General features: G+C 40.8%; 1 protein-coding gene across 1 annotated transcript in view; it reads left to right on the forward strand.

Annotated features, from left to right (window-relative positions):
- Positions 1 to 12,616, forward strand: part of KCNT1 (potassium sodium-activated channel subfamily T member 1) — a 1,005,890-nt gene that overhangs the window by 371,946 nt on the left and 621,328 nt on the right. The gene's annotated exons all lie outside the window — the stretch shown is intronic.

A 12,616-nucleotide genomic window follows, 5' to 3' on the forward strand; every position in this document is an offset into this window, starting at 1 on the left:
TGAAAACCCATCTTCCCTCTATATCAGATTCTTGAGAAACAAGCTTGGCCTTCTGTGCTTTGTGACATAGAGTTATAACCCCATTCTTTTTTGCCATCTTCTGGCGAGAAGAAAACTTCACCGACCCAATTTCTTTTGAGTTTTAGTGATTCACTTTCAGTGAGATGAGTTTCTTGTAATAATACAATATTAGCATCTAACTTTGATAAGTGGGATAAGACCCTCTGTCTTTTAATGAGGGAATTCAAGCCTTTGACATTCCATGAGATAATTTTTAAGAACATGTGTGAATTCTGAGTAATAGAGACATAAGTGAACCAAGAAAACTTTGTACATTGTGAACAATTTTTTGCCCAATAAATTCAGCAACAATATGAAAATAAAGCATTGTAAGAAAGCTTATATTAAGTGTGAAGATATTGAATGTGGAGACCAATTGAAGAAAAAAGAAAGGATAGAATATATAAAGAAAGAAAGCAAGGTACAGAAAAGATTGATGCATATGGGAAGCAGACACATATGTGAGTTGGAAGTGATAAAAACATAAGTGAACCCATAAAATCCAGTATACTTTGAACAGCAATACTTATGCAAAAATCAACAATGAAAGCATAAAGAAAGCTCGAAGTAAACCTTATATTCAGAACGAAGATATTGAAAATTAAAACCAATTGAGAGAAGCTGAAAAGATATGAAAAATAAAGAAGGGAAAGAAGCAAAATTGAAAAAAGAGACCTATGATAAAAACGTGTGATAAAAGGAAAGAAGAGGGAATAGAGAAGAAGGAGTGAAGGCTGTAAAGTAGAAGATAAGAAAAAGTATCATATCTACATAAAAGACTCCATGAGGTAAGGAAGGGAAGACTTAGAATGTAAACAATATGCAAAACTAGTAGGTCTGGTACATGGGGTTAGTTCCTGCGTGAAAGGGGACAAAGGAGACAAATAACAACAAGCATTTGCAATGCAATAGGTCTCGCATTAGGAAAGTTTGAGCTATTGGTATTGTAAAAGACACATTTTTTATGTATGTGTTGGTTTTGAAAATTGCGCAATTAATAGCTTTGTCATTTACAATGCCAATAGTTTTAACGTTTGCAAATGTGACACTTATAGCATTTGTAATGCAATATGTGTTGTATTTACGTGACTTAGATGTATTGATATTACAAATAACAATGGTTTAAAAAGTTTTTTAATAACTAATACGTAAGTAAAAGTTATTGTAATTTATAATGGCAATAGCTTAAACTTTTGTAAATAACTTTTGTGAAGATTATGTTTTGTGTATTTTTTTGTGACGAAAATCCAAGAACAGAAGTGAAATATTAACATCTTTTTGTGACATTTGAAATAAAGCTTGAAACATTGAGAGAACATATTTGAACCAGTTGTTGTTGAATGGTTACACAGATTAATGCTGTGGTGGCGCTGAGTGATATTGTGGTGGCGACGAGTGATGCTGTGGCGTTTAGTGATGCTGTGGTAGAGCATAGTGATGTTGTTGTAGAACATAGTGATGTTGTGGTGCCCTTGAGTAATGCTGTGGTGGTGCTGAGTGATGCTGAGTGATGCTGTGGTGATGCGATAGATAGATAGATAGAGTGAGTGTGATAGATAGATAGAGTGAGTGTGATGGATAGCTAGAGTGAGAGCGATAGATAGATAGAGTGAGGGTGATAGATAGAGTGAGGGCGATATATAGAGAGTGCGATAGATAGACTGAGATAGATAGATAGATAGATAGATAGATAGATAGATAGATAGATAGATAGATAGATAGATAGATAGATAGATAGATAGATAGATAGATAGAGTGAGTGTGATAGATAGAGTGAGGGCGAAAGATAGATAGTGTGACGGCGATAGATAAACAGAGTGAGGGCGATAGATAAACAGAGTGAGGGCGATAGATAGAGTGAGGTCATGAGATAGCTAGATAGAGTGAGGGTGATAGATAGATAGATAGATAGATAGATAGATACATAGATAGATAGATAGATAGATAGATAGATAGATAGATAGATAGATAGATAGATAGATAGATAGATAGATAGATAGATAGAGTGAGTGTGATAGATAGAGTGAGGGCGAAAGATAGAGTGCCTTTCCATGTGGAACAACAGCTGCCAACGCCCCTCTGGTGACGTTAACTTATCGCTGTAGTGACAACATCGACCAAAAGGACCACACCCTAAAGAACAGGGGATTACCACTTACCCAGGCAAGTCTCAGTGTTGACAGTATGAAGGACATATGGTCAGCCACAGAGCTGTCTTGGCTCCAGAGCATGGGACAACAGTCTATAAAGAGGGGCAGGATGACATGCGTGGGGATGGATTAAAGTCTTAAATTTGTCACCTCTTATTAATGTTTGGAGGCCCTGAGGTGCTGAGCATACTACTCACCAATCTCCAATACTGGAAGGAGGGATAGGCAGGGTCTGAAGCTTCATCCAGATAATTCCGGCTTTATGGTGGGAAGATGCTGGAAGCTGGGAGATACGGGGGAGAAGTGGAGATACCGGCAAGCCAGAAAACTGGGAGGGCTATTGGAAACAGAGGAGGGCAGAAGGAAGAGGGAAACTCTGGAAGCCAGGCTTATATAACAAACCCTATTCCAAGTCTATAGTTTAGAAGCTCACCGAGTAAAAGGACGAAGGTTGACAGAAATGGGCTTACATTGGACTACTGAAAGGAACCCAGAAAGACAGCCTGAAAAATATGGTTTATGACATATGGAAACTGTAATGGTCATTTATTAAAACCCTTGCCACACCCAACGATTCTGTGCCCATTATCTCATGCGATGGAATAGGGGTCATTGAGAAAAAAATTAATTTCAGTGTATGGACCTGGTTTTGCTTCTAATAAGTAAACTGTAGATTTTTGGATCCATTTATAAAAAGAACCTTATGAACCAGCAGCCAAAACATCTTGGTTTCTAGGCAATCGTTCTATGGCTATTCAAATGGGACTATCAACAGCTGATTTCTTTACAATTGAAGCCTACTAATTTAGATAAAATCTATCTTTGTTCACGTTTTGACTTTGAAATATTCTCCAGTTTAAATTCACTTTTGAAGCGCAGCTCTGCACAAGTGGAACTGAGTACATATATATTTTCCCAAATGTAATTAAATGTTTATGTATCAGTATAGATGCAACTACCTATGAGTAGTTCCAGAACCCTTTAAAAAGTTGGAAAAATATACATTTACTCAAAATGTAAACGTTTGCTTCATCGCATCAATTTACGAATTTGACAATTGTCATCATAAAGATAACATGTGCATGTGTGTACGACGTCTTTTGGCCACTTTAAAAACTCAGCAAGTACGTGTACCCTAGACAAGTACTGCGCTTCAAGGCATATTCTTAAAAGTTAAGAGCTATATAGGAAACCGATGCAGTTACATAACAACACGTGGCACGTGGTCTCTGTACTGCATAGAGATTTGTAACTACCGCGTACCAATGCGTTCAGCTATTTTTTCGCAGTTTTTCCTTAAAACAGAATCCTGGTTTCTTTTATTTTATGTGTTTCATTTATGGAACACATGATGTTGCATTTTCGTGAAACCTTACACAGGAAGAAGACAAGGCCGTGTTGTTCAGTTTCTACTGACGTACACAAGCCAATTAAAGACCAGGCTCAGTAAGGGTGTAGACATGTTCAAGGCTTCTACCTAGCTCTTTTTGCCAGGAACAGCTCTGCTTGGTATTACGTAATGCAAACAGAACTAGAACATTTACAAATATACAAAGAAATAGTTGAAAGCAGCTTTCGGCTGAAATACAGTGCATTCGAATAATGGTGGTGATATCTGGGAGCTTTCTTTCAAGATGAAAGGTCGCTCTTTCCTTGCCGCCCTCGCAGTCTCCCAAGGGTGTTTTGATACAGCCAGAAAACAAGTAGGTAAAAGATCCTGGTGGGCTCTATGGCGCTGCAGCGAGTACATAATTAGGGGGGGAGGAGAAATGGGAGACACGGCCTGGCGGCCGTGAAAAGTGAGAAGCAGGGGGCGGGGAGCAGATCCCTTTGAAGTGAAGCTCTCGGAGGCAGGCGGGAGCAAATGGCAAGCGCGTGCATGAGCACATGCACTCGACGAAATACGCAATGGTTTAGACCTTGGTTTGCCCCCAATACTCTCCTCTATTTATTCCTTGCGGAATATAATAGACGAGACCTAAAAATGGTTAATACAAACGGGATGGAATATGACATGACATATTGTAATATTAGACACTATAAGGTCATAACCTGAAATGGAAAAAATTTATGAGAACAAACAAACCATTACAGCATGGTAGAATCTATTCTAATTTTCATTAGTAAAACAATATACTGAAAATCTAAACCCTATGCAGGTGTATAACAGAAGAAAAGTTATTTAAACCGAGTACTGAAAATGTCCATCTTTTCTGGGCATTGTGTATTAAGGAAACTCTTCAATTTTGTTGGATCCTCGTAGGTCACTGTGTTGTTGTTAAAAGTAACTTTAAACAAGCAGGGATGAAATAATCCGAAGCGTGCTCCAATTGAACATAGCGCTTGACGCATAGCAAGAAACTCTTTACGTCTGTCCACTGTGGATTTGGCATAGTCCTTTGAAAAGAACAGTTGGTGTCCTGAAAATGAAATACGCTTTAGGAGTCTGACTGCTGACAATAGTTTGAGGAGATCCGTATACTCAAGAAAATACAATATGACTCCTCTTGGTGTCTTCCAACTTGAGGATGATGAATGTCATGGGCCCAGTCTATGAGCACGTTGTATGTTGAGAGTAATGTCCTCAGGTAGATTTAGTATTGACTGTAGAAATTTTGGAAAGAAGGAGATAGGATCTAACCCCTCCACGCCTTTCGATAATCCATAAATGCGTAAATTATTACGTCTGTTCCTGTTTTCAAGGTTTTCAACCTGTTTGTGCAAGGATTTAATTTGGGACTGAAGAGCGTCTACTTTGGTAGAAGATGCACTGAGAGTTTCAACAGTGTGTTTTCAACCTTGGTGACTCTTTCTTCCAGCTTTTCTTAATCGTCAGTTAGAATTTGTATTTTAGAGTTTGTCTCTTCAACAAATGGTTGCAAAGACCAGATTTCCTCCAAAAGAAGATCCATGGAGACAGACGAAGATTGCTTCAGTGGAGAAGGAGGATCCTTTTTAAGGCGCTTAGTTGTTACTTTATTAAGTGAAGAGGAACCATTAACCATAGCCGAAGAAGCAGCTGTTTTGGGCGTTGGTACTTGGGAGTCTTCCATTTGAATAAAGTTTGCATGTGGCTTTGAACGAATAATGAATCTGCGTTGTGAGGATATTTGCAATGAAGATATTTTTTTTAACCTACCAATTAAATGGGAAGAATTAAAACCTATACAGAAGAGGTTCTGTAAATCTGCAAGACAAAGCTTAAGTGCGTAATTCCATAATAATAGAGAAGATATACTGTGATGAAAATTACGAGCGTTAGGCGCGTGACAGGTTATCAGAACATATATTAACAAATAAGCATGCCTTACTTGAAGAGACACTGCGCGTGATGAAACATTATCTCCTCAGCGTGTAGTAAGCCTTAAGATAACAGTTCCTGGTATCTTTAGACAGAGCATGAGAGGGGTCAAACAGAGGGCAGTGCGCATCAAAATGAGGTGAGAAAACATTACAGAACTTATCTATTTGATTCCATTGAGCAAAATGCGTGACGAAAATACTTCCGACTGGAGGCGCTCACATTCCGACCTTCATTAGGATAACTTGTCGGCTGTCAGGACTCGGGTGGTGCCGAAGAACCCCGTCTCCTCAGGCGAGTCACAAGAATGCCGCCATCTTCCTCGGGTGCTAGCCACGCCCGCCCACCGCCATGCATGTATAAGCAGGACATTTCCATCGTGCTGCAAAAGGAGGCGAACAGGACATGCTTCCCAAATTAATCCAAACAGAATACTCCACTTTCCTGGGAGCCCCCATCCCTGCAGGGCGGCTTTGTTCATAAAAACACAATTTATATTTTTAACATCACAAGTTATAAAATGTACCTACATTCCAAGTGCATTATGGGACATTGATGCTCAAATCGAAAGTCGCTTGATGAACTGGGATTTAAGGCCTTTCACATTGTTAATTGGCTCACCTGTGATCAAGGCTGATTATACAGCTGAAACACGTAAGGAAAGAGAGAAAATGCTGCTTCCCAGAGTGAAATGAAAACACTGGTGTTTCAAGGACGTGGGCTTTGACATCCTTTCTTATATATAAACATCAAATTCCAAAGAAGGCGTCGGGCACTCAAAGCTGGTCAATTTCTAAATGTTTTATTTTCACATGCAACCCATAGTGAATAAGAAGAATGCCAGATGCGATTCGGCCTCTTGGCCTTCGTCAGTGTCAGTTTGAATATGTGAATGATCCCCTTATAAAAAAGCATCCCGTTAGTTAGCAGTGTATATCAGGACATAGAAAAAGGACATGTTATGTTATGTTATGTTACGAGTTTGTTGAAGCGCGACAGCTGCCCCAGCAACGGGGCGTCCCGGCGCTGAGAAACCATACCATAACCTGCTGGGAGGGGGTGGGAAGGCCCAAGGCTTACACCAGTGGGAACAGGTGAGTTTTTATTGCCTTGCGAAAAGCGGACAAGTTGTCAAGGCGGCGGATGTTCAGGGGAAGGGAATTCCAGAGTTTTGCTCCCAAAAGTCTGAAAGAGCGACCCCCGACACAGCAGAGTTTCGTGCGGGGGACCACTACTAAATGTTGACCTAGGGAGCGGAGGTTGCGCTGGGGGGGTGTATGGTGTTAGAAGCGGACGGAGGAGTTCAGGGCCGTCAGTCTTGAGGATTTTGAAGGCGGTGGTAAGAACCTTAAATTGGATTCGGGCTTCCACTGGGAGCCAGTGGAGTCTTTGTATGGTGATTCTAACAGAGCATCTTCTAGGAAGGCCAACTATTGCCCTGGCCGCAGAATTCTGAATTCGTTGAAGCCTGGTTGTCTCAGCTTTGTTAGCGCCTAACAGTAGGACGCTAGCGTAGTCTAACCGGGAAAGGATGGTGGATAGGACTATGAGCTGCCGTGTTTTGGGGTCGAAGAACCCCAGGATGGGATTAAGGCTTCTCAGCAGCCCGATGCACGTAGCTGCTACTCTTTTAGTGTGAGTTTGGTAGCTCAGCGAGGAGTCCAACCAAGCTCCCTGGTTTTTTACCAGAGATTTAGAAGGAGGGATGGGGCCCAGCAGGGGGGGCCACCAATGATCGCTGCAACAGCTGGGGTTCTTACCCAGGAGCAACACCTCGGTTTTCCCTGCGTTCAATTGTAAGCAGTTAGCCGTCATCCAATGGGCGACTTCAGCCAGTCCATCCCTGAATCTCGTGGCAGAGGTTGAGGGCGCCTCAGTGAGGGTAATTACCAGCTGTGTGTCGTCAGCGTACAACACCAGCGTGAGGTCCCATTCCCTGGCCACTGCCGCGAGAGGCTGCACATACAGGTTAAAAAGGGATGGACTGAGGGCCGGACCCTGCGGGACTCCTTGGCCGATAGAGTGTGATCGGGAGGTGAACGGGGGTGCTGAGACACGGAAGGATCTGCTCGTCAGGAACGAGCGGAACCATTCGAGGGCCAGATCACTGATCCCTATGTTTTCCAGGCGACTCAGCAGGATGCTATGGGAGACCGTGTCAAAGGCTGCGCTGAGATCGAGCAGTATCAGCGCAGCACTTTGACCAGCATCCAGTACCCTCCGGAGATGTTCGGTGGTAGATAGCAGGGCGGACTCCGTACTGTGCCCTGGCCTGAACCTGTGTTGGGAAGGGTCCAAAATGTTATTTCGGGCCATGTGGTCTGATAGTACGGTGTTAGCACGGGCTTCTGCTAGTTTGGACACCCAGGGGAGCAGTGAGATGGGCCTATAATTCTCCAGCTTTGTGGGGTCCAGGGTAGGCTTTTTGATAAAGGGGGTGACCCATGCCTGTTTCCAACATGTAGGAACGGTTGCCGAGGAGAAGGAGAGGTTGAGGAGTGTGGCCAGGGATGGAAGAAAAAAGTCCAGAGCCTCTAGAAATTGGGCCGGTCTCATGGGATCTGAAGGGGCATCGGATTTCACCTTTTTACAGAGTTTAGCTAGATCCTCGTGTGAGATTGCAGGAAGATAGGTAAGTCTGGTGCCTTTAAAGGGGGAGTTGGAGGAACTAGTACGGTCAGAAGGATTCTGTGAGAAGGTGTTATAGATTTTCCTCACCTTTTCAATAAAGAAGGTGGCGAGGTCCTCACACTGCTGAGTGGAGGAGATACACGAGGCAGGATTGCCACAGTTTTGCAGCTTTTGAACCAGTTTAAAAATGGTTTTCGTAAGGTTGGAGCTGGAGTCAATTTCCTTGGCATAGAAGTATGCACGGGCCGCGCGTATAGCTTTATGATATGTTTTAAGTTTGGACAGATAAAGAGCTTTGTCCTTGTCCTTATAGTCCTTTCTCCAGTAACGTTCAGCTACTTTGCATTCCTTTCTAAGAAGTTTCAAATTTTCATCATACCATGGATTAGAGGGGGTGCTACGTCCTCTAGTCCATTTGGCAGGTATGAGGGCGTCGAGTCCTTTAGTGATCCAGTCCTGAAAGGAGGCATACGACGTATTGATGTCATGATAGTCCCAATACCAGTTCTTTTGAATCATAAACTCTTTAAGGTTACTATCCTTACCCTTTATCATCAGTCAGATAATCCTGAAAGAGTTGACTATCACCTCTATGCCATTTGGGGCTCATCTCACAGACCTTTCTCCCATTCTGGACTTGGAAATTCATAAGTAAGACAAGAGTAATTAAGCATACTATGAGTTAAATGTGTGCTTCGTACTCTGATGTAATCTACATAATTTCTCAATTCTTTCCACAATCCCCTAATGACTGCTCATTGGTCTGTGCGCCCTCCTACTGCTAAAAGAGCTCTCATCTAATAGCTGAATTTGCACCAAGGACTTCAAAAGTGATGAGAGAACACATTCTATCCCTGGTACTGCAAAGGTATGTTATGTGATGTGTTAACAGCATTTTCCCAAAGCAGCTAAATACTGGATTTAAGTGCAACAAGTGGGGTATATCCCCTGAACTTTCTTTCTCTTTTTCATTCTTTCAAGGCAGTGAAAACAGCATTAGGAGGATATTAACTTTTCTCCAATAAATATAACGCTTTCCATAACATTGTAATTTGAAATATTGCCATGAATATGAAAGTATAGGTAAGTAAACGAATATGGCTAGGCTCATTAGTCCACTGAATAGGGAAATCCAGTAAGGTTTTAAGGATACATAGAATAATTACGAATTATATTTGGTCTTGGGTGCTTAGAGAAACCTAGCATTAAATGACATTTTCTAAATCCTCTTTTAGTGAGGGCCAATTTCTTAGGCGTCTTACATATGGTGATGGAATAATTAATGATGAGTTCTAATTAATATATAAATCTACATGAGGCCTCATGCTGGCGAAGAGAATGTTACTTGCTGATCACCACAGATTTCAAGTATGGATATCTTATCCTATATGACACTCCAATCCATTTTTCTAGAGCCAAAATACAGATTCTTCAAACAAACAAAAAATTACAGTTTACCATAGGATTTTGGAAAATTATGGCATATTTAAGATTGATGAAATTCTAAAAAATCCTCTTACTGACAGCAGAATATATTTGAAAAAGTAAAGAATATTCTAGAAAATATGAGACACATAAAATACTTGTGATGGAGTTCTAGCAATGTTACAGGTAAGTAACTTTATTTTGTTGATTCCAGTATTCATCTATTATTTTATTTTGATTGAGACTAATATTCACTAGAGCTTGAAAATTAAATTGGATGAGCTACCTCGATATTGATCAATGTATGTTGTTAGATATATCAAATTATATTAATGAGCGTGACTCATTAAACAAAAGAAGCCATGACCAATAAACAGTATATTACAACATTTACAACACCCAAGTTTACATCGTTTTCTATTTCTTATTTATTCTTCAAACAATCACGAATATTGTAGCTGATTGAAAAAATACCGATGACCCAATCTTGGGATCAGAATCACATCAACCCAAAAATGATTGAATCCTATGTAGGCTTAACTTAATTCATGCAGTGAAAGAACTTGTGAGAGAGAGAGACAGACAAAGAAAGTGAAAAGAAACATAATTTATTTTTCCAAATTAAGGATCAAGTTATTAATTGACTTCCTCAAAAGAATTTGATGGAACATGATAAAGGAAAAAATGAACAAAAAGCTGTTCATGAATGGTAACAAAGGCTTAACTCAGACAACAGATTGGCTGAATGAAAAACATGTATGTCCCAAAGCAACAATGAACATAGTCTTTCTGGACGCACTTTCCCACTTAATATATAACTTAATTTGGGTAGCATAGGAAGGTTGAACACCAAAAACATACTTTACTACAATTGGTAAAAAGCAAGAAGAAGCACACAAAGATTCTTTGAGAGATGGTGTCTGCACACTGAGAATGTCCACACTGGGTAGGGCTAAGGTTGAGATGCACACAGCCCCACTGGAGGTGTTGAGACTTTCCAGCAGGTTTGTAGGCTTGCATGATTAGGTATCGAGTACTCTGCAGCTTACCTTCTGGCACTGGTGCTCCTTTTGTATGCAGATGAAGTTGACAAGGTGGTTGAACAGTGCAGCAATAATGCATCAGGATTTCTCAAGCTGGGTCGCAAATGACCATGCCCTAGGCCCACGATTGGTCCAGTGAGTAAGTATACAAGTCTCTTGCTCCTTGTGGTCACCACCAGGACAGGAATACATGCATGGCCAGGCAATTCAGCTTTCAGAAAAGTCAGATGTGGCTTCAGAGTCATTTTGGATCTCACAGATATGACAAGATGTTCAAGTAGAAAAAGCAGTTGAGTCCCCATCATTGGGAAAGCAAAGCAGGCAGGACGGTGAATTGATGGTCTGGCAGGTCCAACACTGATTGCCACCTAGGTTGCCTTCTACAATCACACAATTGTCCTCAACCACATAATCAGTGTATATTGTTCTTGTGTAAGCTTCATCAGCTTTTGCTAAAATCATTTCAGTTACTTAAGACTGGTCATAATAGTCCCAAGGTTGACTGGCATGTGCTCTGACCTGGTGAGAGGGTTGAGTAGCATTTTGCAATCTCTTACAAAATTGGCATTCAGAAACATAATATTAAAAATGCTCTTAAAATGTGCATGGTTTAATGCATATTTTAAACAAAAAAAATGTAAAGGAATTGATGCTACCGCCTAGAAGGGATGACTTTTATTATTTCAGTCAAACGTTACTTTTCATACATTTGCCTGTAGGAAGAAAATGCATAATTGTGTTTGCCTACAGCCAATGCAGTTTCTGAAACATGAGAGCTGGTGAGAAACAGAGTGTTCTTGCCAGTGCACCCTTAAATGTAGCACACTGCGGTTCAAAAGCAGACATCTCTCTTGTATAAGACATACTAAACAGGTGCACGTTCCAGAAAAACAAAGTTTATTAGTATACTGCATTAGTTTTTGCTAAGGGTTATACACATTACATTATCACTTATCATGCCCACTTTGAACCATGTCTCCAGGGCACTGAGCGAGAAAGGTCTGACCGTTCATAGCAAAGTTCCCTCCACCTGCTCCATAGTTCTGATGTTTCATGATTTTCTCCTTCAGAATAAGGGTTTGGTGGTATGTACAAAGCACCCATGTTCTCCATATCTTGTGTGATTAGGGGTGGGTGGAACTCTGCAGAACCTAGGGGAGTTTTTATGTAACTCCACCTTATTCTGCGGAGTAAAACTCAGCGAGTTCCGCCCATCCCTAATTTCCAACCATTTATGTATCCATCCATGTATTTATATGTGATAGTTGTATAACATGAACCTAACCAAAAGGCAGCAGAGCACTTACAAAATGTCTTCTACACTTTGATCATACATACATACATACTGACCTACATACATCTTTTCACCCATCCTTTCCTCCTTCAGTTCATCTTTTCACACCTCAATCCTTCGCCCTTTCCATTCATCCATTTACTATTCCCTTCTCCCTTTCATTCATCCCCCATCCATCCTTTGCCCATTTCTCCATTCTTCTTCTTTATACTGTTCCTTCTATTTACCCTTCATTCCTTTCACTTTTCCTTCCTACTTTTCATGTTATCCTTCCTTTCACCCTTTTTGACTTTCTTGACTTTCTTCTCTGCTTCTCTTTCTCTTGAGATCCCCTTTTCATCTGCCCATCTTCCTTTTTTTCTCCCCTCCTAACATTTACTTTCTTATCTTTCTCTCTCCTGATCCTCTTTCTTTTTCTGCAGTATTTTCCCCCATGTTCATCATTTGTCTTTCTCTGTGTCTTTCATTGTGCCAGGCTCCCTTAGCACCAATGAGACCATATTCCTCAGCTCTGATATGCTGTTAATGGCTTGCAGTGTGTTCTTTAGGCATTTGCCTTCAGTGAGATGAGAATCAAAAAGAACAAATTAACATTTCAGTGGGACCAAGCTTAAAAGTCCAAAGGAGCACAAATCAACTCCTCACCCAGCTCTAACTGCTATAGTGTGGTTAGACTCTAGAGCATTGGGTCATGTGTTATGAGTTGTCTCTA

The sequence above is a fragment of the Lissotriton vulgaris genome, chromosome 5 (genome assembly GCF_964263255.1).
Source record: "Lissotriton vulgaris chromosome 5, aLisVul1.2, whole genome shotgun sequence".
NCBI lineage: Eukaryota > Metazoa > Chordata > Amphibia > Caudata > Salamandridae > Lissotriton > Lissotriton vulgaris.